This window comes from Dendropsophus ebraccatus, chromosome 4, assembly GCF_027789765.1.
Source record: "Dendropsophus ebraccatus isolate aDenEbr1 chromosome 4, aDenEbr1.pat, whole genome shotgun sequence".
NCBI classification, from domain to species: domain Eukaryota; kingdom Metazoa; phylum Chordata; class Amphibia; order Anura; family Hylidae; genus Dendropsophus; species Dendropsophus ebraccatus.
Genome location: NC_091457.1, coordinates 118,705,436 through 118,732,515, shown reverse-complemented (window position 1 = coordinate 118,732,515; position 27,080 = coordinate 118,705,436). Strand labels below are relative to the sequence as shown.

At 42.3% G+C, this 27,080-nt stretch overlaps 1 protein-coding gene across 12 annotated transcripts in view; it reads right to left on the bottom strand.

Annotated features, from left to right (window-relative positions):
• Window positions 1–27,080, bottom strand: part of FOXP1 (forkhead box P1) — a 576,401-nt gene that overhangs the window by 322,265 nt on the left and 227,056 nt on the right. For 11 of the 12 annotated variants that reach the window (XM_069966877.1, XM_069966876.1, XM_069966887.1 and 8 more), the window contains one exon: window positions 13,624–13,694. The exons of the other annotated variant lie outside the window; for it this stretch is intronic. The gene's annotated coding sequence lies outside the window, so the exon portion shown is untranslated. The remainder of the gene's footprint in view (window positions 1–13,623; window positions 13,695–27,080) is intronic. 12 annotated transcript variants of the gene reach the window in all.

The following is a 27,080-nucleotide window of genomic DNA, read 5'->3' as shown; positions in this document are numbered from 1 at the left end:
GTCAACTTTGACAGCTGCCTCCGATTAGCTAATTAGCGGGCACGGCGATCAGACCGTGCCCGCTAATAGCGGCGGTCCCGGGCTACACGCGGCACCCGGGATCGCGGCACTTCAAAGCGGGGCCGCCGCGCGGCCCCGCTTTGAAGTGCAAGTGAGGACATAGGACGTACCGGTACGTCCTATGTCCTTAAGAGGTTAATGTAAGCTGTGCCGCATGTCCGATCCTACCAGGTATACTAACCTACTTTTGTATAACCCACCAGTAGTTCACAGCTAATAAAATATGGAGATTATGATGTAATAGGAACAAACTGGTTCATCACGAACCTCAACTATTCTGTGGTTTATGCTCACTGCTTCAGCATATTCATCTAGAAGAAATTGGCAAGTTAATTAATGTGGACAATATCCAGATATCTTCATGACTTAATAGTTTAAGCTATGTTTAAACTATGAGAAAAGGACAACTCAGGTCAGTCAAGGCCCCACCTTTCCAAGAAAGACTTAGTAATAGCAGACACAGTACATACAGGTATATACTGTATACTGTGGATCTGCCATGGATCTGTGATGAGGACTTTAACCATACAACATATGGGTGAAGCTATCATTCATAGACGGCGGCGAAAAAAATCGTTGTCTGATCTGTTTCATTTTCGGCTGAGAAATGGCTGAAGGAATGGGTCTTACCTAAGGGGTAAGGCATAGCTAGTATTTAGAGAAAATTCAGCAAAGGATGATTATTGGCTTTTGGGCCAAAGGTGACAGGCTACAGTGGGGCAACTAACCACTAGGGATGGTCCGAACCAAGTTCAGTTCGGGTTCGCAAGAACCCAACTCTCGGTAATGATTCCTGCTGTCTGCCCGCTCTGTGCAGCGGGCAGATCCAGCGGGAGGACCGCCTGGAAAACTGGGATACAGTTATAGCCATAGGCTGTATCCTAGTTTTCCAGGCGGTCCTCCCGCTGTATCCACCCGCTCCACGGAGCGGGCAGACTGCGGGAATCTGATACCGAGTGTTCGGGTTCATACGAACCCGAACCTCGGAGGGTTTGGACCGTCCCTACTAACCACCAAAATGAACCAGGAGGCTACCAGACTTGTCTCTGAAACAACAAGTCAACAAAGCCTACTGCATATGGGGCTCTGAATCCAATGGATGATCATTGGACCTCTCCTGTGCAGAAAAGGCTTTAACTTTCATGGCAGTATTGTAATTGGACCTCAGCTAATTTGGCAATGGGGTTTCTTCTTGGATAAGTCACATTTTATGCTTTATCGAACCGATGGACATGGCAAGTGCAAAATGTCAGAGAACTTACACCCTGCAAAGAACACAAGCTGGTAGGCAATGTTATGGTCTTATTTAGTCACTCCTAGCCCATCTAGCTGCTTTTCATGCTACACACAGTGGTTACTCTGGATATTAACTGGTGGTCATAATAACATGAATGTTTAGCGTTCTTGCAATATATGCCAGTATTTTAAGGGGTTCACAGCAAAATTCACATTGGAAAATATCCGACCGAAATATTGACATTATGAAAAGATTACAAATGATTCCCTATCCACAGGACATCTTATGACTATCCAATCATTGGGGGGGGGGGGGGCAGGGGGGTTGACTGCCGGGATTCCCACTGTTTACATGAACAAAGACTTCTTGTCCCCCAAGTGAATGGAGTGAACATAGTCAGGGACAGACCTTAGAGGTCCCACAAATAGTAAATAAAGTGGTAGCCAAGCATGTGAGCTGCTCCATTCACGAAGGAAAAAGTGTACAGATGATAGTGAGGAGCCCATCCCAAATGCTGCTGATTGTGAACAAGTTACAAGCGTGTGCCAGGTCAAGATAGTACAAACAGGGGCGCATTTACCTTACACATTTAGGCTGGGTTCACACTACGTATATTTCAGGCTGTATTTGGTCCTCAAGTCAGGTCCTCATAGCAACCAAAACCAGGAGTGGATTGAAAACACAGAAAGGCTCTGTTCACACAATGTTGAAATTGAGTGGATGGCCGTCATATAACGGTAAATAACTGCCATTATTTCAATATAACAGCCGTTGTTTTAAAATAACAGCAAAAATTTGCCATTAAATGACAGCCATCCACTCAATTACAACATTATGTGAACAGATCCTTTCTGTGTTTTCAATCCACTCCTGGTTTTGGTTGCTATACAGCCTCACAAATACAGCCTCAAATATACTGTGTGTGAACCCAGCCTTAGGCTGCGTTCACACTACGTATATTTCAGTCAGTATATTTCAGTCAGTATTGCAACCAAAACCAGGAGTGGATTAAAAACACAGAAAGGCTCTGTTCACACAATGTTGAAATTGAGTGGATGGCTGCCATATAACAGTAAATAATTGCCATTATTTCAATATAACAGCCGTTGCTCTAAAATAACAGCAAATATTTGCCATTAACCTCTTAAGGACCCATGACGTACCGGCACGTCATGGATCATTGTCACTTAACGACCCATGACGTACCGGTACGTCAGCCCTTTAAACGGGCGCCGCGGCCGGTCGGGTCCCGATCGGGGGAGATAGCCTGCTATAATACATAGCAGGCCATCTCTCCCTGTCGGCATGGAGGGTTGTTAACCCCCCCCATGCCGACGATCGCCGCTATTGGCTGATAAGCCCATAGCGGCGATCGTAACCTTTCCGGGCCATCGGTGGCCCGATGACCCGGAAAAAAATGGCGGTCGGTGCTGTCCGAGGACGGCACCGACCGCCATTACTGTAAAAAGTAATGGTGGTCACGGTACCACCGTCCCGATCGCCGTGAACGGCCGGCGATCAAAGTCCCCACAAGTAATAAATACCTGCTCCGGACCCCTCAGCTAGGTAGCTGAGGGGTCCGGAGCAGGTATTTGTACATTACTCACCTGTCCCGGGGTCCTCATCGGCGTCTTCCGGGTTCCCGGCGTCCTCTTCATCTTGTCGGGACTTCGGCTTCTTCAGTGAGTCCCGATCGGCTTTTTCCGGCTCCAGCGTCGTCTTTTTTCGTATTTTTCCGGCTCCAGCGTCGTCTATTTTCGGATCTTGCGCTCTGCTGCCCCCTAGCGGCTGATAAGTGTAATACACGTATCAGCCACTACAGGGATGTTCAGAATGTAGTAAAAAAAAAATTTTTTTTCCCAATTTTTTTTTTTTTCTATTTTCCGCACCCTATCGCCGCTGAGTGTTGATCAGCATCGCAAGAAAGTGCGCTGCTAATCAGCGACTCCTCCTTTTTGGCGTAGGGTGGTTTTTTTTTATATCCTACTGCCACGGTCTGCTGATAAGTGCCGAACATAAGTGCGGCATTCATCAGCAACACCATTTTTGGCGTAGGTTTTTTTTGTATACTTACTGTAAAAAACACGTAAAAAAACACTACATTACACCACACTACATTGAATAAAGTTTGACACTACACCACTACATACCCCATATACCAATCCCCATATAAAGATGGCCCCCAGGGTGTTTTCGGTATCGGACGCATACATTATTATTGCCTCCGACACCGAAACAGCCAGTGAGGATGAATGGGGGGTCCTTTGTTCCTCCATTCATCCTCATCCTCCTCATCATCCAGTGACGTGTCTGGGAGTAGCGTAGCGTACGCTGCCCCCCAGACACGTCTTTTCCGCCAGTACCGTCCCAATAAGAGATGACGGTATGGCGTGAAATTCTACAAACTCTGTGAGAGTACCTCAGGGTACACTTACAGATTTAGGGTACGTGCACACTGCGGAATGGCGAAGGATAACCCTTCGTGCATTCCGCAGCTGGCACCCGCCGGCGGACTGATGCAGGGGCGCGTCTCCGCCCGTGTCATAGACTCTATCCTATGCACGGGCGGATTCCATCATCCGTCATTCCATCAACACGTTGGACGCAGAGCGGAATCCGCCCGTGCATAGAATGGAGTCTACGACACGGACGGAGACGTGCGCCTGCATCAGTCCGCCGGCGGGTGCCAACTGCGGAATGCACAAAGGGTTATCCTTCGCGATTCCGCAGTGTGCACGTACCCTTAGAGTGTATGAAGGAAGGGACACTCGAATCCAGCCCCCAGATGCCCACTCCCCCCCCCCCCATCCTCGGAGTTAGTGGGGACATCGTCCGGGAACTGATCTTCCCACTGCTGGATAAAGGTTACCACCACCTGTACGGGGATAACTTTTATACCAGCACCCCCTCTTCCGGTCCCTCGCTGCCCGAGCTACTGTAGCTTGCGGCACGATCCGAACATATCAGAAGTAGTAATAGAGCCCTAATATTTAGCAGCCATGGAGCGGACCCAGCGCTTCTGGATGTGAAGGACCCCGTATGGCACCAGGACAACATTTTCCAGGTGACGTCCCCCACACTGGAGAACAGGAGACCCCAGAAGAAGTGCAGAGTGTGGGGTAACAGGGGGATCAGGAAGGACACCATTTTGCAGTGTGACACCTGTCCTGATCCCCCCGGCCTCTGCATACTGGATCGCTCCAAGGCGCACCACACGTCATTGGGGTTCTACATTATCTAAATTCTGTCCCTTATTCCTATTTCAGGGGTCCCGTTGATCCGGGGATTATTCTGATCGCCAATATGGAGTCGGGAAGGAATTTTTTCCCTGTGATGAGGCTACTGTCGTCTGCCTCACGAGGGTTTTTTGCCTTCCTCTGGATCAACACAGGTTGAGTTTGATGGACACCTGTCATTTTCCAACCTTATAAACTAATAATTGGCCTAATACCCCCAAATAAATTAGAATTGTCCCTTTCCCCCAGCTAAATAGGTATGGCCGCCATTCCCATTAGAGGATGCCATGATGCAATTACAAAGCCTCTGTGCGGCCAGGACAGTAGAAACCCCCCACAAGTGACCCCATTCTGGAAACTACACCCCATAAGGAATCTAACAAGTGGGGCAGCGGGTATATGGCCCCCTGGTGACGGCCACATTTGGGACGTGAAAATGAAAAAAATGGTATTTTTTATTTTCACGGCACATGTTCTACACATGTGCCCATCACTAGTGGGGTCCATATGCTCACTGCACCCCTTGTTAGATTCCTTATGGGGTGTAGTTTCCAGAATTGGGTCACTTGTCGGGGGTTTCTACTGTTGTGGCAGCACAGGAGCTTTGTAATTGCGACATGGCCTCCATCCCCCATTCCAGCCTCTAAATGGCGCTCTGTCCTTTTGGTGACTTGCCCTGTGCCCATATGGCAAATTATGTCCACATGTGGGGTATTTTCGTACTCAGGGGAAACTACCCTACACGTTTTGTGTTCATTTTCTTTTTTAACCCCTTGTGGAAATGGAAAAAAATCAAGGCTAGACCAACATTTAGTGTAATTTTTTTTTAATTTTTACTCTAAATCATTGATCTTGTCTTGATTTTTTCATTTTCACAAGGGGTTAAAAGATAAAAAAAACACAATGTGTAGAGCAATTTCCCCTGAGTACGGAAATACCCCACATGTGGACATAAAGCGCCATGCGGGTGCAGGGTAAGCCTCCAAAGGGAAGGTGCGCCATTTGGTTTTTGAAGGCTGGATTTGGATGGAATGGATTTCGAGGGGCCATGTTGCATTCAAAAGGCCCCTGTGTTGCCAAGACAGTTAAACCCCCCACAAGTGACCCTATTATGGAAACTACACCCCTCAAGGAATGTAACAAGGGGTGTAGTCAGCATATGGACCCCACTGGTGACGGGCACAAATGTGGAACAATGTGGCGTGAAAATGAAATATTAAATTTTTTACACTATAATGTTGGTCTAGCCTTGAATTTATCATTTTCACAAGGGGTTAAAAGAGAAAAAAAAACACAAAATGTGTAGAGCAATTTTCCCCGAGTCCGTAAATACCCCACATCTGGACATAAAGCGCCATGTGGGTGCAGGGCAAGCCTCCGAAGGGAAGGAGCGCCATCTGGATTTTAGAGGTTGGATTTGGCTAGAATGGATGATGAACGCCATGTCGCATTTACAGAGCCCTTGTGCTGCCAAAACACTGTAAACCCCCCACAAGTGACCCCATTCTGGAAACTACACCCCTCAAGGAATCTAACAAGGGGTGCAGTGAGGATATGGACCCCTGGATGACGGGCACATTTGTGCCATGAAAGTGAAAAAATGAAAATTTTCACTTTCACGTCACATTTTTCCACATTTGTGCCCGTCACCAGTGGGGTCCATATGCTCACTGCACCCCTTGTTAGATTCCTTGAGGGGTGTAGTTTCCAGAATGGGGTCACTTGTGGGGGGTTTCCAGTGTCTTGGCAGCACGAGGGCTCTGTAAATGCGACATGGCCCTTGAAATCCATTCCAGTGAAATCCAGCTTCCAAAAGCCAATTGGCGCTCCTTCCCTTTGGAGGCTCGTCCTGCGCCCGCTTGGCACTTTATGTCCACATGTGGGGTATTTCCGTACTCGGGAGAAACTGCGCTACATGTTTTGTGTTTTTTTTTTCCTTTTATCCCTTTGTGAAAATGAAAAATTGAAGGCTAGAACAACATTTTAGTGTAAAAAATACTTTAGTCTTTTTTCAAGCCATATTGTTTGGAAAATCTGTGAAGCACCTGTGGGGTCCAGATGCTCACCGCACCCCTTGTTACATTCCTTGAGGGGTGTAGTTTTCTAAATGGTGTCCCTTTAGGGGTGTTTTTTAGGTTTTGGCACCCCAGAGCCTCTGCCAACCTGAAGTGGTACAGTCAAAAATGACCAAAAATAACGGAGCCATTGAAATTCACTAGGCGCTCCCTTATATCTGAGGCTTGTGGTTGCGTCAAATAGCGCAATAGGGCCACATATGGGGTATTTCTATAAACTGCAGAAACGGGGCAATCAATATTGGGGTGCATTTCTCTGGTAATAGGTTTATAATTATGAAAAATATTGGATTACAATAAAATCTCTGCACAGAAAATTAAAATTTTCAAATTTCTTACACACTTAGCTTTTATTTCTGTGACTCCCCTAAAGGGTTAAAAAACTTTCTGGATGTGCTTTTGCAGAGTTTAGGGGGTGTAGTTTCTGAAATGGGGTGCTTCGTGAGGCTTTCTAACACACAGTCCCCTTTAAACCTGAACAGTTCCCTAAAAATATCTGATTTTGAAATTTTACTGAAAATTTGGAAATTTGCTGCTAATGTTTTAAGCTTCCTATTGTCTAAAAATAATGAAATATAGTTTAATAAATGCCGCCAACATAAAGTAGACATGTTGCTAATGCTATTTAATATATAATTTATGTGGTATAACCATTTTCTGTATAAGCAGAAAAGTTTTAAAGTTGGAAAAATGCATTTTTTCACAATTTTTCACGCTATTTTGGGTTTTTTCATAAAGATTCGTTATAAGTATCGACTCCAATTTACAAGAAATGTGAAGTACAATATGTCACGAGAAAACAATCTCAGAATCAGCCGGATAGGTAAAAGCATCCCGAAGTTATTAATGAATAAAGTGACACTGGTCAAATTCATAAAATTTGCTCCGGTCCTTAAGGCCATTTCAGGCCCGGTCCTTAAGGGGTTAAATGGCGGCCATCCACTCAATTTCAACATTGTGTGAACAGAGCCTTTCTGTGTTTTTAATCCACCCCTGGTTTTGGTTGCAATACTGACTGAAATATACTGACTGAAATATACATATACTGACTGAAATATACGTAGTGTGAACTCAGCTTTACATTTAGGATGCTGACATTGCAATTTCTATACAGAAAGAAAGACAGCCATGGGTTGAAGACTGGTCATGTAAATCTATAAAGTCAACCTAAAAACAAATGTAGAAAAAGTACATAAATATGTATGAGATAGATAAAAGTACATACAATAATGTATAAACAAGTATTCATGGCTCTTCAGTTAACTATCTGGCAGCAGCCAAAGTATGTCAAAAATTATTAAAATTCAGACTCAACTTCACCTCAATTCAATGGTGTCAGGAACCAAGTGCATTAGGATTCTATATGACACAAAGACAACGGAGTAAAATAGCAATTTTTATATAAAACATAGTATCTTCTTGGCTTATATTAGTATAAACCTGCTTAAAAAGGAGTATTGTCATTTCAGTTAGGATAGGGTTAAATAAAAAATTTGGCCATGAGGCACATGTGGTGGCTTAACATTGCTGTGTCACACCAAGGATCATGTTGCTCATGCACGTGAAGTCATATTACAACTCACACATGGTGATGAGGTGGGTCCCAATGCAACCCTATTCACTTACATTAGCTGCGATGCAGCACAATGCCTGCAGTGCAATACAGAGATCTTTGCCATGTGACCTGTGTTGTGGGCAAAGTTGGCGTGTAGGCCTAGCCTTATGACACTGGTTAAGCCACTGGATATGCTCAACCAAGACAAGGTTGTGCCTACATGCATAATCTTAGTACAGGTTAAAGGGGTTGTCTCATGAAGACAAACTTTTTTTAGGGGCCAAGTACTCTAAGACAGTGGACAAGATGCTTTAGGATTTCATTCCTTGCTGGTGCACTCAGCCTTTGGATACATTACATGGATGGCAATTTATCGTAAGGTCCACCTTCTGATGCTACACTTGGCTACCCCTGGCTAACGTTAACAGTAGATTGTTGGGGTTAGGCCATACAGACTCACATCTATCGTCAGACTGCTGCACCGGCTTTGATTTAGGAAGGAGTTATTTTTACGCAACACCTCTTTTACCAGGTGCATGGTGCATTACTGAAGTAAATAACAGTGAATAACTGTGAACAAGTGTGGTTTCCCTTTAAGAATTACTGATCCATAGCAGTGAGAAGATTCACGGTATCACTACAATAGCAATCTCCGCGTCGAGGGAAAAGCAGAGGGAGCCGCTTCTTGGTGATACCTGTAAGAGAGCCCGAGGGCTATGCAGCTTATCACAATGTTTAAGCGCCATTCGGAAGCCTGCAAAGTACATTACTGCAAGTAGCAGCTCATGAAAAATACAGTGAAAAACTGCTAGTGGCAGAAACACTTAACTTCCTTGTTAGCAACCTCTCTCATGTGGCACTTTAACACCGAAAAGTTGTTTATTATGTTCCGTGCCAGGCAAAACTGATTAAATGGGGCTCTTAAGAATCAAAGCGTTATAAATTCATGGAAATACAGCGAGCAATAAATTCAGTGGAATTAAAAGCTTAGCGCGCTTCTATTAGTGATTTAGGGTGTTTGCATTGTTAATACTGATCTGTAGCAATGCTATTCTGCTATAACAAGAGCGCCCGCCAATTTGTGAACCGGCGCAGCCGTTAAACGTGGTGGATTCTATGCATAGACCCGGTGTGAGTACACAGGGAGAAGATTGCTTGTTTATTCATAAGAAACAAAAAAGAAACAGAGCGTCTCTGCGGATAATGCATTTCAGGCTAATGTCGGAATTGAGGTTGTAAAATCCTGAATACCTTAAATTACTGTACCACAAAAGTATTAGGAATAAACAGGGAGCAAATGAACAATCAATATATTGATAAGAGTACTGTCAAATTCCTTTAATCTGGTATTACTGGGATCTAGAAGAAAAAAGAAAATTTTCTGGATTACTGGAGAGGGGTATAAAAGTGTGACTCTTCCAAGACATGGAGAATTATTTACTTGATAAGTTCCAGATTATCAGAATTTGCAGACTGAGGTTGGGTTCACACAAAGTATTGCAAAGCAGATTGAGACACCGGCCACTATTTACAGAAAAAATACATTGCACGGTTTCCTATGGAATCCCGGCTGTAGTGTATACACATAGTATACACTCTGGCCAGGATTCCATGCGGCCGCGAAGAAAACTGACATGTCAGTTTTGTGCGGCTGCTATTCATTGAAAACTGACAAAACTGACAGTGCAGACAATGTAAAGTACGGCTTCGGCTGGACTTTACATTGTCAGCTATGTTGAATTGGAAGGTTGGCACACCCAAATGAGCCCGCCTCCCAATTCGAAAGAAATTACCTTCATCCAGCCGGTACTGCAGTACTGGCCGGGTTGAACTTCACAGACAGCAGCCGTTCTGTGACAGCCTAAAGAGGATGAGTGTATATTCTTTTAGGGTCTGTGGATGCCATAAAAGAGGGAATTCTGGCCATAAGTATAGAGGGTATGGTTCAACACGGGCCCAGGAGCCTAAGGGGGGTCTCTTCCTCATAATGAAGAGACCAGTACTCGAATGAAGCATTATACCTGGGACCCCTTTACAGATTTTGCACAGGGGCCCAGCATCTTAGTTATGCTTCTGCGTAGGAACCCATTGTGAGCATCACTAGGCAGAGGGACCACTATATCTTCTCTCTTTATGCAAAGCTATGGAATAGGTTAGCATTATAAAACATGCTACAAACCATAAAAACAAAAGCGACTCAACACAATAGCGATGGATAGATTAACCCTAATGTAGTGATGGACAATCACTTCTAATAGAATTTTATTATCAGCGAAAACTGTATAGATTCAAACCCTCCCATCCCAGACTATATATATTTTATCTGTGGTTTAGCCTGTGACAAACTCATAACAGGTCTTCCCATAAAGTCGTCTGAAATGACCACATTCATTTATGCAAACCATTTTTTCCACTTTTTTAATTAACTCGGAATGTTTTAATCAATATATTTCTTCTCAGTCCTCCATGTTTTTCTGAAGTACACATATTTTACCCTTTCAGACATTTAACAGCTTCAGTACAGACAGCCAACACGTATAGATTCATTTTCCTAAAAGAGCAAATTTTATCATAAAATTTTTACTTGACATCACCAGATTCTAACGATGTGGTCATCAAAAAGTCCGGTCACCTTACTCCATCTGGTGTGTGACACATCTACATTCCAAATAGTTGATCAAAGATCAGCAATAAAACATGGCTGGACATTAAGAACTGAATCCAAAGGCCATTAACATAGCATGGAGGATGCACAAAAAGGATAATTCAATCCAAAATTGCCTGCGTTGTGTTACCCACAATGCCCTAATAAAGTGATACATTTACTTAATTTATGGGAATTAAGAAGGTAAAGACTAAAATATAACTTTTTAAGATTTTCTATGGAATTCCAGTCCAACAACCAAAACTGTTGTAAAATAGGGGGTTCAGGGCCAAGATAGGGGCTTAGGGTAGGGGGATATTTCCCCCAGGTGCCATAGGGAGTGTAGAAGAAATCAGGTCTAGGACAAAGAACTAAAGACAAATGAAAAGCTTAGCTATGTCCCTGCCAACAAACATCAGTACACAGCTGAATATGGCCCTTGGCAATGTTTGGAAGTGTTATAGAGAATGAATGAAGGTGCAGCTGGGCATGAGCACTGCCACTCCATTCACTCCACGGCCAACTGATTGGAGTTCTTGAGATCATAGGGGATGACTGTTAGGCTACAGTCACACATTTGGTAAGTTTGTCCGTAATTGCGCAACTAGGTACAAATGTAGGGCCCATTGATTTCAATTGGTCGGTTCACACTGTTCATAGTTTTACGGATCAGTAACCCATGCCACAATTACTGTATTACTTTACAGGTCCTAGTAGGGCCCATAATTGTGGCAGGGGTTCACCAAAAGAAGTCTATGGAAGCGTCCATAATTTGCAGACATTACGAAAAAATGAAGGCTCAGCGTAATGTAACAATTGCCTTTTTTTTTGCGCAATTTTATTCCGCAAAAAACATGAGTTACAGATACACTAAGGGCAAATTTTTTGCCAATCACAGACAATGATTGTGGACTTAATAAACTGCATGTTCCTGAAAAACATACAATAACCCTTAAAAGCCTCATTACTCATGTCCCTAATGAGAAGGTTCAAAACTCAATTTAAACGTAAATTTTTGGGGGTTCAATATTAATAATAATTCAATAATAATAATGACAGTCAATTGATGCAGAAAATTTGCTGGGAACAGTGACATTCCCAAAATATGTAATGAAGGGTTAAAATATGATGCTATTATGATGATATCACACCTCTATTCAATTTGCCATGTTATATTCTTACAAGGTCAAGGAAGAAGTCGTGAGGACTGACATCACACAGCACAGCAGTGACTGGCTGGTGCTGACATCACGGTTACCATGGTGTTTGGATAACTATTAATTTTTGAAAAGGATGATTATGAAGCAACATCAGGCAGGTGACACTCTTGTTCTACAGTACAGCTACGTGCTAATCTCTTCAGGAACTTCAGTCTCAAGGCACATTAGCACCCTGGGGCCAATTCCACCGTGAAGTCTAGGAGGCAATGAGACAAATGCGCATTGCTACTAAAAAACAAACCTTGTTAATGATACCTTGATGAAGTTCTCAGCACTAATACATATAATACGCCGATAAACAGAGGGAATAACCGAATGATCATAGATGTGCACAATAATAAATGCTTTTCCTTGCAAGAAGAGGAGGTGATTCTCCACCTCAGATAATAGAGGAGGTATAACCGCCATTGTTATTACTCACAGTAGAAGGAAAGATGTATGAGGTTGACCAAAGAAGAGAACTTGCAACCTTTCTCATATATACGGGCATAACTGTACAGTGTCAAGAGAAATATCGCAGAAGTATAATCAAGGTAGCCTGATAGCTCACGGCTCCAAAATCACTGACTTAAAGCAAATGGACCACCAGGTACAACGTTTTTTTTTTTCTTTTTTTACATTAACAGACCAGCCCCACCACAGTCCTTTTTTAAACCGCCGGCTGGTTCCCGCGCACAAGGCCAGTCTATTCCTGTGTGACAACCTCCTCTGCCCTCTGTGACGTGGCTCCATTGATTCTAAAGGAGCTGCATCACAGAGCTGTACTGAATGGACTCCACAGATTTATTATAGAGCCTGTATAGTGTAGTTGTATGGAGATTATACCCAGCCGGGCAGTTAGACACCCAACTGTATTTCTCCACTATGTAATAGGCACACCTAGGAAATTCTCCTATTTGGTTGTAGTAATGGAAGCCACAGCCCCATTCAGCTTGGTTCCAGTGACCAGTCTTCACTCACCACATAAACTTCTCTAGCTATAGGGCTTGTCAAGGATTAAAAAACATGGCTGCTTTCTTTTAAGGGCTGAATGGTATTGTACTTCACCTCTATTGCCTTCAATGGCACTCAGGTGCAATGCCAGACATAATCCATGAACAAGTGTGGCAGTCTTTTTGGAAAAGGGCAACCATGTTTCTTTAAACATGGTTGCCCTTGTACCCCTTAAATGATATGAAAAAAATCCCACATCAGAGACAGTTTCACTTTAGAATCAGTTACTGCAAAGCAAATGTGGTTGGACAATGGAGAAATATGGTTATTTCTGAATCTGCACTGTCGAAATATGCACTGCTTTCAATAAAACAAAACTTTTTTGATTTTTTTGAGAAATTTGTAAAGTTGCCATAAAATTAGGTGGTTATCATTGTTTCTGTTCTGAACTACAGTGAACGGGGGGGTTTTATCCAGAATAAAACTGATGTGCAGCCACTCACTGCATGGGCCCAAGTTAATATTATAATTGTCTAAGCTGAAGTTTTTGCAAATATGATGGAAATGTATAATGCCAGCAGTCTGCTACAATCTTGTACAAATACAGTTAAACCTACCCAAAAAGAAATGCAAACCGCAGCACATTACAATGAAAATGGTTACCTTATATAAGTAGCTGGTTCTGCAAAGCAATCTTCACTCACAACCAACCAAAAAAGGTCAATCTCTTTACCCTGAAGACAAAAAGAAAAAAAAATATCAATTGAGCATAAATAAAGGAAGAGTGCAGGCGAGCACGTCGGCAACATTTTCATTGGCATCATGTTGGGCATGAGCAAACATAAGTAAATAAAATAATGAAAACATACACAAATGAATCCAATTGTGCTTAATGGTGAATGACATCCAGAGAGTTAATAAAAACAATATGTCACAGGACAGTTGCTTATCAGTACCAGCCAGTACTAGTCTCTTCAATTCACAAGAACAACACAGGCTTTCGGAAAAGAGAGCAGAGGAGATGGCTTTGTATTCAGAATTAAAAAGTGCTGTGAAATTACTTTAGTTACTAATATGTCCATTCAGTGGTAGATGAGCTAGGATTCCCATCCTGCAAAGTGTTAGGCATTGTGGAAAACACAGACGCACAGAAACCTTGGGGATACAGTTACGGCCAACATTATCAGCTCCACGTCATATTAAGTACACCATGTAAGATATGTCCTGAAATAAAGTGTTTAGGAAAACTATATAATCTCATATGATTAAAAAAAAAGAAAGAAAAAGACAAGACACAAAAATAACAAAATAAAACAGGAAAACAGAAAACCATGCCAGAACACTATTGATGGCCCCTGTGCTAAGTCTCAAATAAAGGACAAAATCAGACTAACCTGTGATTAAATAGCGTGAGCCTAACATTAGACTGAACATGACTTCAATACACCTTCAATAACTGACGGCCGTCAGTTATCACTCCCGCCTGACCCCCATTCTCCCTATGCGCAGGAACATTTGGCATGGCTGAGTGTTCCTGTGTTCTCTATGGGGAGGAGAGGGTTATTCTGCAGCCAGACTACTCTAGCTGTGGCTTATCTGTCCCAGAACAATGGGGATATTCTATCACGTCTGACCCCTATCTCCACCGACATCATATGTTGGTGGATGATCAGGAGAGCCCCATACTTCTTAGACGGACGTACAAATACTCAACACATGGCAGGAATGACCCCAAAAATATAATGTGTATAGGAACCTTTAGCCTTCTATGCTTTAAAAGTCCCGTCCCTTGTTCACAAATGGCAAAGACAATGTCATTACAAGAAAGACTATCTCCAAAGACCATGACAGCTTCAGCAGTCTAAAATGTTAGCAAGAGGTTTGCTACTCATTAAACAATCAAGAATCTTCTAGAATGAGGAGGAAAGAGGAAAAATGATGAGAGAATTCTAAGAAAGTGGTTTTAAAATGTGGCAAAGAAACCATGTACAACACCTAAAAACACCTACAAAACCCATAAAACAGGGATTGGAGCCAAACACAAGCTCTTTGGTAATGCATACCAACACCAATTTGTCATTTTTTTATTTTGTTATCAGCCCCCCCTAATAGCGAATCCTAAAATGTACTGTTCACTTTAAGCAGCAGAAAGGCTAGCTAGATACACCCCTGTATGTGCAAAACTCTTCATTATAATATAAGTTGTCAATGCAACCAAGTGTAGTTCCAATGGTTGATATGGGGGGGGGGGGGGGGGGGGGGCGTTGGACAAGACCTTTAATGCACAGGACTCGAATGACTCTCCGCCCCCCTTTGGTCAGAGAACATCTTATCACCTAGTGAATATAAGAATGTCATATGTTACCAAGGAGATCTATTATGTAGAATGATTCTAGACGCAACAATTAATTATGTATTAAAGATTGTATTTTAGCAGAAAAGCTGAACTAGAAATCAAAAAGATTATTTTTGATAATTATTTGCAACAATGGATAATAATTTGTAACAATATAGAAAGCCACTTAATGAATCGTAATTTAGCTTTGGTTCAGCGCTGATTGTAAATATAACAACACAATTAAGCAATTATCTTGTTTTTATTATAATCACCCATTATTTTATTTTTTTTTAAAGAAATCACACCAGAATCTTTTCTTCATTTAAACAATAGGTAAACAGTATGAAGGCAAATATCAAAGTGAATAGAACTAAACTATTGACACAAAGGAGCCATGGTGTTCCATTGCCCTTTTATTCCGCTGTTTGTTGGGGGTCCTAGGAGTTACACCCCACCAATCGCACATTAGATTCCTTTAGTCACTACTTGATGAACATAAAGAAACACACTGGGAATGGCTGATAAACTCGGTAACACATAGTACTAGACCTGATGGAGTGGGGGATGATACACAGGTACACCTGTGAAAGAATACAAGTCTTATGTATCACCTCCCCAAACCCTAGAATAAAAACTGTATCTGTTTTAGTTGGAGTGTTCCTTTAACTATGCCAACAAGAAGCACATAAACCATAAAGGCTTAAAGTGTACCCATCAGGCTGGTCCACAAGTTCCTCTGTTAAACCGAAAGTTCTGGTATCCTTGATACCAATAGGCAATAAGACTGTAATGCGTGTGACCCAACTGATCCAATGGGGGTTGCGTACATTACGGCCTCATTGTGTGTTTCCATTAAGGAGACCCAAACTTCCGGTTTAACAGACTAACTCGCCGATGATTTGGCCCCGCCTAGCCTGACAGGTACACTTTAATAGAAAAAGTTAGACCGATCTGTCTCAAAATATATTCTTCTACTACAAAGATAGAAGAATGGAGACCAGCGCAACATTCAGAGTATCCAGGACAGGATAAGGGTTGGTTGAGGCTCCTGGGCAAAATGACAGTCGGAGGCAGAGACAGGGATCTATTCTAATTTACTTTTTGAGTCAGGTAGGAATTTTTTCCCTGTCATGGGGCAATTGGCGTCTGCCTCATAGGGGTTTGTGACTACCTCTGGATCAACACAGTAGCTTTTCTGTAGGTTGAACTTGTCTTTTTTCAGCCTTATTAACTTTGTTACTATACACTAAATAGTCATCGGGGGATCCCATTTTACTATTAGGTTGTGATTCCAGAAGTAAAGAACATATAAACTACCTATACAACTATTGCTCTATAACTATATAATGTTTGATCCCTATTCTACAAGATCAACTGGAAAACTCATGTCTTAACATATATGTGAAGCTGCAGCTCAATGTTTGGCTTGGATAATAGTAATTGCATGCTGGGAGTTGATGTTTCCCAACCTTATATGAAGAATCAGTCTGGGTGGGGGGTACGGGTAGTGGAGGACCACCAGGACCCAAAAGTGGGAAAGGCCCTGAGTATGAATGAGGGTATTAACATCTAAGCCAAAACTTGTAAGATCTATAATTCCTCCAACTCATCTTAAAATTTAAAGCAGCCATGACATATAAATGGAAAATGTTACACTGTTGAGCAAAAAGGATATGGAAACTGACACACCGTGATTATGCGACGTCCTATCTATAACATGTAAATTTTACCTTAAAGATAAAGACGGAACTAAAGAGGACAAGATGTCCCGATAAGTTCAATACAGTACAAATACTCTGATTATTACTGCCATCCGCTACTCAGGAATATTATTTTTACAAACTAGGAAGAATTTGTCTTTATTTCATTCAATGGTGAAGCAACATTCTGCAGACAGCTTTTTGTGGTGACTGCCTACAGAATTTCACATAAAAATATAACCACAAAACATGGTGTAATAGTTCCCAGACTAACCGTACTTAGCATTCGGTGAAGCATTATTTTTAGATATTCACTGCTCAAAAGGCCAACATCAAAGAAGGGGCTGGTAGGTGTTAAATCATGGGAACTTGCAGAAATTATTTCAGGCAAAATGTATGGTGTCCTCAAGAACAGGTCATAGACACAAGGTAAAAATTATTATACAGAATAAAAAAAATTCAAGAACATTTTAGAATAACAATAGAAAGCTCTAGCTGCATTTGTAATGGGGGACGACTTAGAAATTTTGTAGCTAAAACTGTGGGCAAAAAGGTTTGGTCTTAAGAAATTCACAGATTTAAAACCTTAGAGGACTCATGGGTTCCACTAGCTACTTCTGCCGCAATCTCTCCCATGCTTCATCTCCACACCCCAGCGGGGCTCATGAGACATGGCTCAATGACATGTCAAACATTATATTTCATGGCAGCTACTCTTTCACATTGTCTTGTTGGAAAGCCTAATGGTGTCCTAACGTTGGCTTCCTCGCAAACGGTCTCCACTATGCTGAATTTACCAAAATATGTACCAGCTGCTGATGTGCTAGATCCATTAAGAGGCCTGTACCTCTCTATAAACCCAGCATGGATGAGAGGGGTGGTACTTAAATTAGGATAGGCATGTAAATAAGCCAGTCTTGAGAAGACATTTAGTATGCGCCTGCCTTACTGAGGAATTTTAAATGTCAGTGCCTACTGTAGACCTTTTGCAGTCACTGAAGGGGTTTGTCTTGTAGTAAGTGTTTCTTTAACTTAAGGCGATATCACACAGCATGATATGAGGAGGAAGCGAGAGCCGACCGGTCAGACCAGCGCTCGCTTTCTCCTCGTTCCCTGCTTGCTGTCTGTGCTATTACACACACAGACAGCAAGTAGGAACAGCAGGGAGCATGAGGAGTTTTAGGAGGGGCTGCCTGGACGATCCTTAGATCATCCGGGTGGCCCTATGAAGAGGGCAGTGGTCTGCTGCCACTTCTTCTGTTTCATGAAGCAACGTGCAGCAAACAAACGCTGTCATGATTGTTTTAATTCAACGTGTTGAAAGGCAATGATCAGCCAACATCGTGCTGATCGTAGTCTTTAAACATGACCAATTTTGCCAAGCAATTATCGGGTGGAGCGGACGGTAATCGACCAAGTACGGCTGATAATCGTTTGGTGTAATAGGACCTTTAAAACTTGCAAACTATGCTTCCTGCTGTGTCTCTAGGAATATTCAGTGCATCTGCTATTTTTTTTTATCCTTTTCCTTGTTTGTGCAAGCCAATGATCTCTTCTAATAACTTTCTGTACTGTCTTGCCCTACGGCTTGTTCCTATATGTCCAACTAAGATTTCCTCATGTGTTGTAGTAAAACATTGAATGCAAATGGATTCCAAAATTAATCATAATGCCATATTACAGAGCCTGATAATTAATGTAAATGCGGGCCAATCTGCTAGATCAGCACTTGTTTACTGAGCCTATTACACAGTTCAACTATCTTGCAGCAAGGGCTGCACAGACATCATTAGCCCTCGTCTTTATTGTAAAATAATAATAAAGTTCAAACATACCTGTCCACTCTCCCAGGTGCCTCTGCCCGCTCCGTGGTATCTCCTAGCTTCTGCCCAGTCTCACAGCTGCCACAAGAACTGCAGAGCTAGCCTCTGAAGTGACAGGCTGCTCAGCCAATCACTGGCTGCAGATCAGCATGTGGCATTTGATTACCGGGTGCTGAAAAATCTGGATGCAACCCTAAGGCTTCCTGGAAAACATGGTCACAACCATAGACTGTATCCATGTTTTCCAGGGCTCCCTAGGGCTACATCCAACTTCTTCAGCCACACGTAATCAAATGCCGCACGCTCAGGTTCAGGAGAAGCCGAATGTTATTGAGGTTCGGTCATCTTTACTGAGGATGTCTTACTAATTAAGGCCACGTTCACACTACGTATATTTACAATAAACAACATCCGTTAATGCAGATTGTAACTACGTTGTTGCAGATTGCCACAACGGACGCAGTTTTTTGATGTGTGGCTATGTGTGATTGTGTGGCTATACATTAGATTCTATAGAACAACATCTGTAGTGTATACACACTGTATACACTATGTTCATTGTTCTATGTGGCCGCACAAAAAAACTGACGTCTATTTTGTGCGGCCGCTATTCAGTGAACAGTGCCCGTACAAGCCTGTTCTTACAATGTAAAGTACGGCTCCCGGACGGACTTTACATTGTGTGCTATGGCTAATTGGAGTGCGGGTACACCCGAATGTGCTCACAACCCAATTAAAATGAAGTGATATTCACCCAGCCAATTAGCCGAGTGAACATCATAGATAGCGGCCATTGTTTGGCATGGCCGTGTTAAGCAACAATAGCTGTATCGCCATGTGTGAACATGGTCTACGGATGAAGCAGGACTAATTGCTAAGATCTCAACAATGCAAAAATCACAGATACAATAGATTCGGAACATGCCCATTCCCTTATCTGGCCAAATAATACAGTTTTTTTTTTTTTTTAAACACAGATTTTCCATTATATCACTGTACAGCTTCACATCCAAGAAGGCATATACAAGCAAAGACATGAAAGCCACCTCGATGGTACACTATCACTTTAATATATCAGTCCTTCATAGTTGTTATGATCTCCGCTTATAGCCACTGAATTAGAGTGCAAGTATTCAATTTCCTTCCAGCACCACCATGAAATGAAGCACTATATAGTTCCCATTGAAGCCAAAGGGCTGTCTGTGTAATGCATAGAGATCGCTGGCTCTCCACAGCAAGGGATGCTCTTTGAAGGCAATCTTTGCTCTAGCAAATAGATGGAGGTCCTGAATGCTGACCCCCATCTTTCTATCTCCACTGAGTTTTCTGAAGCAGACAACCCCTCCATGGGTTCTCATAAAATAGAGATTCCCTCAAATAATATCAGACTATTTCCAATGATGAGAAAAGCCAGACAGCAGCCTCACTCAACCTGATCGTGTGAAACATCTAATTTTACGTGCGGAATCAGTTGACACAGGCGGGCTGTGTTAAATTCAGAATAATGCGCTTTTTTTTCCTCCTTCCACTCGCAGAGCGATGTTATTATGAAAATGTCCCATAAACTGATTTATGTTTATCTATTGTGCCTCTCCAATTTTCTGCATGTTTAGCAGACAAACCTGTGGTTTCTATTTTGCATTGCAGATCTGATCGCCTACCAGATACAGAACACTACTGGGCCATGTTAAATTTTAATTTGAAAAACAAAACTGCTGAAATGGGCTACTTTAAATTAAGTTATACATTTGTGCTCTGTTTTTCATAACCTAAACACATCAGGTAGCAAGGAATAAAACAGATAAGGATTTTGCTTGAAATATATTACCATTATATTGTTCTTTATAGCGGAAGTTTTGCTTAAAGGGTACCCACCGTGCAGCTGGGAAACCTCTTAAATAAATAGCACAGATAAAGAAAAAACTTAATTATAATCTGCATTCACACAATACCAATAAGCACCCTCAAATAGGTTGTACAGGATTAGAAAAACATAGTTTTTTAGCTATGTGTAGCACTGCAGCTCAGCTCCATTCACTCTAATAATGCCTGAATGCAATACCAGACACAAACTATTAACAGGTGTGGTGCTATTTCTGGGAGAAAGGACTCATGTTTTTATAATGATAAAAAATCCCTTTAAGCAGGTGATATCATAAAGACTACACCTGCTTTATTAGAAAAATTAAACAAAACAGAATGATAGTTTCCTACTTATGAGTCTGAATTGGTGACTAATAAATAAGGGCCAATGAGTGCACAATAATCAGCACCGATCTTGCTGCCATTCGCGGGAATGAGCGTTGCTGTGCTATTATACATTGATAACTGGTCCATTTAGGAGCCTTAAAGGGGTTGTCCAGGACTGGAAAAACATGTCTGCTTTCTCTCGAAAACATCATCTCTCCTACCTTGGGTGTAGTTTTGCAGCTCAGTTCCATTTAGGTAATTAAAGCTGAATTTCAATACCACACACAACCTGGGGACAGGTGTGGTGCTGTTTTTCAAGAAAGTAGTTTTGTTTTTTCCTTATCCTCGATAAATTCTTTAAGGGTGCAAGCTCACTACGGAATCCGGGTGGATAGCCCGCCGTGGATTCCGATGCTCACCCCCGCACGCATCTCTTCCCATACCATAGACTCCAATCCGCCTGTGAACAGAATAGAGTCTATGGCACAGGCAGAGATGCAGGCGGGAGCGTGGACGAGCAGTGGAATCCGCGGCAGCTTATGCGCATGGATTCTTTAGTGTGCACACACACTTAGAGTGACTCCTGATCTAGTGCACCTGACCTATCTTTTTTATATGGTTTATTAATTTGTATAGCTGAAATTCAATACTACTTTTGCCCTGCATTCGATGCTGTTGTATAGCTTGTCAGAGCTTTCACCAGAACTAACATCCAACTGGTTAGGATTGCAAAGCGGAACCCACTGTGTAACTAAAGTGGCTATTTTCATGACTCAACTGCTTTAATATAAACAACCTATAATAGAATTAGACATCTCTTGGAGTCATAAATGACTAGGATATTAACCAACAAGAATCCATTAACTCATCCAGCTTCCATCAATGGTAGAGGCCAGTGGAGGCTACTTGATACTGTAAGGTATACTTTCCAGTTAGCAAAATAGATGTAGTCTCTGAATGGCTCGGAGAACCTGACAATGACCAACCAAGTACTATGGACACCGAAGAGGTTGGAAACAAGTACACATTGTTGGGTTGATGGCATGTAACAAAAATAGCCTGATCATCTGTGCAAAGAAAACACAACAAGGTTTGTAAAACCTGAATAACTTTTATCCTAGCCCAAAAGGCTGTAGGAAGAGGAATGCAGAGAGCTCATATTCCACACATATACATTCCACAGGTGCACGCTTACATAGCTGACTAGAAAAACAACCCCCTGTTTACCAGCTTCATTAACTCTACTAAACAAAGCAATGCAGGGGAAAGTTAAAATGTGACTTGATGTTCCTTTCTTACAGAAAATCAAACACCATAAAAGAATACAGAAAAAAAAAGAGAAAAAACAAATAACCCATTCATTATTTGGCCAAGGTCCATTCATGATAGCCTGTTGTAATGGAGGACTCAAACTAAAGTAGTCAACACAGTGCTTGGTTGTGTAATGACTGGAGTCGTGAATCCACTGTACCACCTCTAGCGATAGTGTAAGCCGCACCAGGGAGCAGAGTCTAAGGGGCCGCTGGTCTTCACCAGTGCCCGCCGCCCGGTGGGATGTTCTTGCTGCGGCAGACAACCCCCAGGTCGCTACCTCTGACTTGGTTTGCTAACAGTGGCGGGTGAGGTGCAGCTGGAGACACGAGGGCAGGCTGGAACACAGCAGGACTCACGGCTGGAACTGCAGACAGCAGGAATGCAGCGGAACACACGGTGGGAACCGCAGGCAGCAGGAACACGGCTGGAACTGCAGATGGCAGGAACAACGAAGAGCTGGGACCACACGCTAAGGGCATGCAGAGGCTCCTACAGAGGGGTCAGGGAGGTGCTGGAATATATAGGAGAGTGTTTGGGTGCAAGCACCAATTAGGCACACGCTGGCCCTTTAAATTTATGCCCTAGGAGCCGGCCTGCGTGCACCGCGCTGTCAGAGAGCAGGAGGGGGAGGCCAAGCAAGAAGAGGACCATGTGGGGATGTGTCTGGGAGGAACAGTGCGGCGGAGGGGAGTGACAGCGGTACAGAGCTACAGTACGTACCGTGACCGCGGCTGTAACAGGTTGGGCTCCATTTTGTTCCCACTCAAGTTCCCACTCAGAAGAAGGAGTGACCACAAAATTATATTTGATTCTTCTTGGTTGTCAGATTATAGCCCAACATAACTATTGACCCTCTGCTGTAAGTACATGTCCCCTTTCAGACTTTGTTCCCACTTCGAGAATACATCTGGCAAAGGCGGCTGTCTCGTTATATAGACGGACGCTAATAAAGACCATGATCATTCATAGCTGTCATCTATATTACGAGACGGCTACTTTTCCCTGCTACAGTATGTTACCTTAGTGGGAACAAAGCCTTATCCTTATGTTACAGATTATATAGAATTTATCTGAAAAGTATGCTTATTCTAAGTTACAGTCTCTTATAATTCTGCTGCATTTATAATTTGGCAGGCTTCAGAGTCAAAATATTTCTGATAGGTCTTTATTTGATAGTCAATTGGCATTGATCCGCTGATCACCAGGAATCAGTACAAGATAAGTAATCATCTTTTTATGTAGTTGGTCTAAGTAGCATTTAAAGTGAATCTGCCGGCTCTATTTCATGCTGACATGGGATGATAGCTGATAATTTGCAAAATTATAATATCATATTTTCCTTATATGATCAAGAGTATAGCGCTCTGGAATCAAGGACACTTTAAAATAAATAATAATAATAATACCATCCATGTTGAGCTGCAGCATTTATGCCTCTTCCCTGTCCCATCTCCCCTCCCCTGCATGATTGATATACAGGGTTCAGTGCTGGAAGCCAAGCAGGAAGGGAAGGGGAGAGAGGAGGCATGCATGCTGAAGCCCAGCACAGCCTCTAGGACACTTGCAATAAAAACATGATTTTATAATTCAGCAAACAACAAAGGGCTAATAGACAAATATCATTTGTTTTATCTCCTAGCTGCCTGCATATGTTTGAACCTCGTAACATGTTATAGAACTGACAGGTGCCCTTTAACCTGCAAGTCTATAGGTATAATGTTCTATTTCCAGAGAGGTAAGCATTATCAGAATACTAAACATGTTGCAGCCAGGAAAATTTTAATTCACATTATTAAACCACAGAATCAAAAATCACACTACAAAGTTGACCAGTTAAGCAATATATATATATATATATATATATATATATATATATATATATATATATATATACTGCCAATTAGTTAATAACACACACATTTTCACAGCAGAGGAAATTGGAAACTTTTTGTGGTTTCTACAATCCAAATGTAAACAGGAAATCAAAGCAACTGCACAAAAAATAATATAATTATGGTATGAAAAGTACAAATGGTGAAATCATGTATTTTCCTGTATTTATCTGTAAGCTGTTATGCCATGCCGTATATGGTTAGGAGAAGAGTCTTCAATCTGATTCCCAAAGGGGTATCAATGAGCAGCTTTTCTAAGGCGTCTTATTTAGTTAAGATTTATAATATGATGCAGCCCGTCCCTTTGGATTATATTTTGACTAAAACAGGCTATACAAATTAGATTGATGTTGGCTGAACCCACCAATTTTAGAGAGAATGAGCAACCATATATTGTGTATGGAGGCTTCCTATCTCCTATCCATCAACAAAAAGAAGCATTGGGCAGCTGCGCTTTAAGATACTGTACCTGATCCTTTTCTACTAAAGAGAGATAAACTACCACTAGAAGAATTATCTCCTAATTCTGACTAAAGCAAGCCTGTGTATGGAGGGTCAGGAGAGTAAGCCAAACAAGCTTCCGACCAACAGCTATCTAGTATCTGTGGCCAGCTTAACGCCATGTTCACACAAGGTATCTTTTGCATAAATCACGGTAGTTGTTGCAAATTGCAACATCGGCTGTGATTTATGCAGAAGATATGTTCTATGTGAACGAATGGAATCCCAACTGGCTGCACAAAAAACTGACGTGTTAGTTTTGTGTGGCCGCTATTCATTGAATAGCGGCCGCATAGACATGTCAGTTCACACAATGGAGAGTGCAGCTCTGGCCGCACTCTCCACTGTGTGCAATGGTAAATTGGGATGCCTGTGTGCGCACATACTGTAGAGGTACGCCCGCATCCCAATTCCACAGAAATGAAGACCATGCGGATGGGATGGTCTTCAGTGACACCGGACGTTCTGTGACATGGCTGGGTCACAGAACAGCCAGTGTCATACGATGTGTGAACCCGGTCTGAAGGTATTCCAATCTGTTCACTTATAGCATATCTACAGTATATACCTGCCAAAAATGTCTGATAGTCGGGGGGGTTCGCCAACAACTAGAGTCCTCAGCCAAGTCTTCCCATATAGGATAGGCCACCTAACTAAAACTTGACCATCTTCTTGTGTTACAAAGATGCTGACAGTACACAGGGTATCTAAAATTACAGTGTGGTAGATAGTCTATATGATGCAGACTGGATCTCTGTCCTAAGAAAGCTTAATATACCCTAGAGCAGTAATTTCCTACATTTGGTAGATGTTGCAATAGTTAAACTCCAAAAATCTTCAGCATCTTTGACTAGCAATCAGCTGATGAATAAACAAACTCTAATTCACTGGCTAATCAGGCCATTCTGACATGTCAGACATATCACTGGCCATTAGCCACACAATTCCTGGGATGATAGCCAGAAAGGGCTGGACAGCCGATCAAGCAATTACTTGTGTGGCCCAGTTGCATAACTGATTGAGCCTTATAAAGGTTTTATAAACAAGCACCGATCACCATGATCGTTTTCTTGTCTTTTAGGACCACCTCAACATCAGTCATATCAAATAAGCATTGGGGCTATGTTCCCATTATGGGACCATGGTGGAAAAAGGTGTCAGTCTGTTAATATTGATGGCTGCAAATAATAATCTTCATCATTATTAGCGGCCATTATATCAATAGATGGCCGCCTTGCCCCGATATACGATGCTATGTTCCTGTAATGGGAACATAGCCTAAAAATTATCCAAGTAATTTTAGCAGATTGTCCTAATCAAGATCTTGTGACAGAACAGAATATAACCGTATTGGCAATACAAAAATAGGGGGTGTCCCAGCTCTTGGGAAATGGAATAGATATAACAGGAGCTAAATACATTCTTAGACAATCTGGACTTTGGTCATCCAAACTCATCATGGCGATCTTATTTCACACCCACATCACACCCTATACATCGCTTGGTCAATGTAACCTAAAGCGATTCTGTACCCACATTCTGACCCTCCCAAACCACTTGTACCTTCGGATAGCTGCTTTTAATCCAAGATCTGTCCTGGGGTCAGTTCGGCAGGTGATGCAGTTATTGTCCTAAAAAACAACTTTTAACTTGCAGCCTTGTATCAAATTGGTGTGGCTTAAAGTGTCTATGACCTAGGCTTGCATCGCCTCTCCGTCCCTTTGTCCTTCTTCCCCACCCTCCTCATCACTAGGAATGCCCCTAGAACTATTTTTCCTATTCATCACCTGTGTGAACACTGCACATGGGCTGGATCGTTAAGGCGCCTGTGCAATGTTCAGGTGATGAATAGGAAAAATCCTGCCCGGGGGCTTCCCTAGTGATGAGGAGGGCGGTGAGGAGAGATAGAGGGGTGTTTCAATCCTACGGCATACACACTCTAGGCCACGCCAATTTGACACAGGGCTGCAAGTTTAAAAGTAGTTTTTTTATGACAATAACTGCATCACCTGCCGAACGGCGCCCAGGACAGATCTTGGATTAAAAGCAGCTATTCAAAGGTACAAGGGGTTTGGGGGGGGGGGGGGGGCAGATTCTGGTTACAGAGTCACTTAAAGAGTTACCTATGTTGGTAGAATTCTTTGCACTACTCAGACATCACTCACTAAGAAACCTTTATATCCAATATTACATTTTCACCATGAATCATCTCGGCTTCTCCGATAATTAGTAGCCTTCACATGTGGGGAAACCACATTGGCTGAAGATTTTTTTTTAAGCAGCTTAAGCCCTTTTTGTCCTGACTCGACAAGCTATTTATAACTAGGGTAAGATAATTACGGCCTCTTTTGGGCAGTTTATA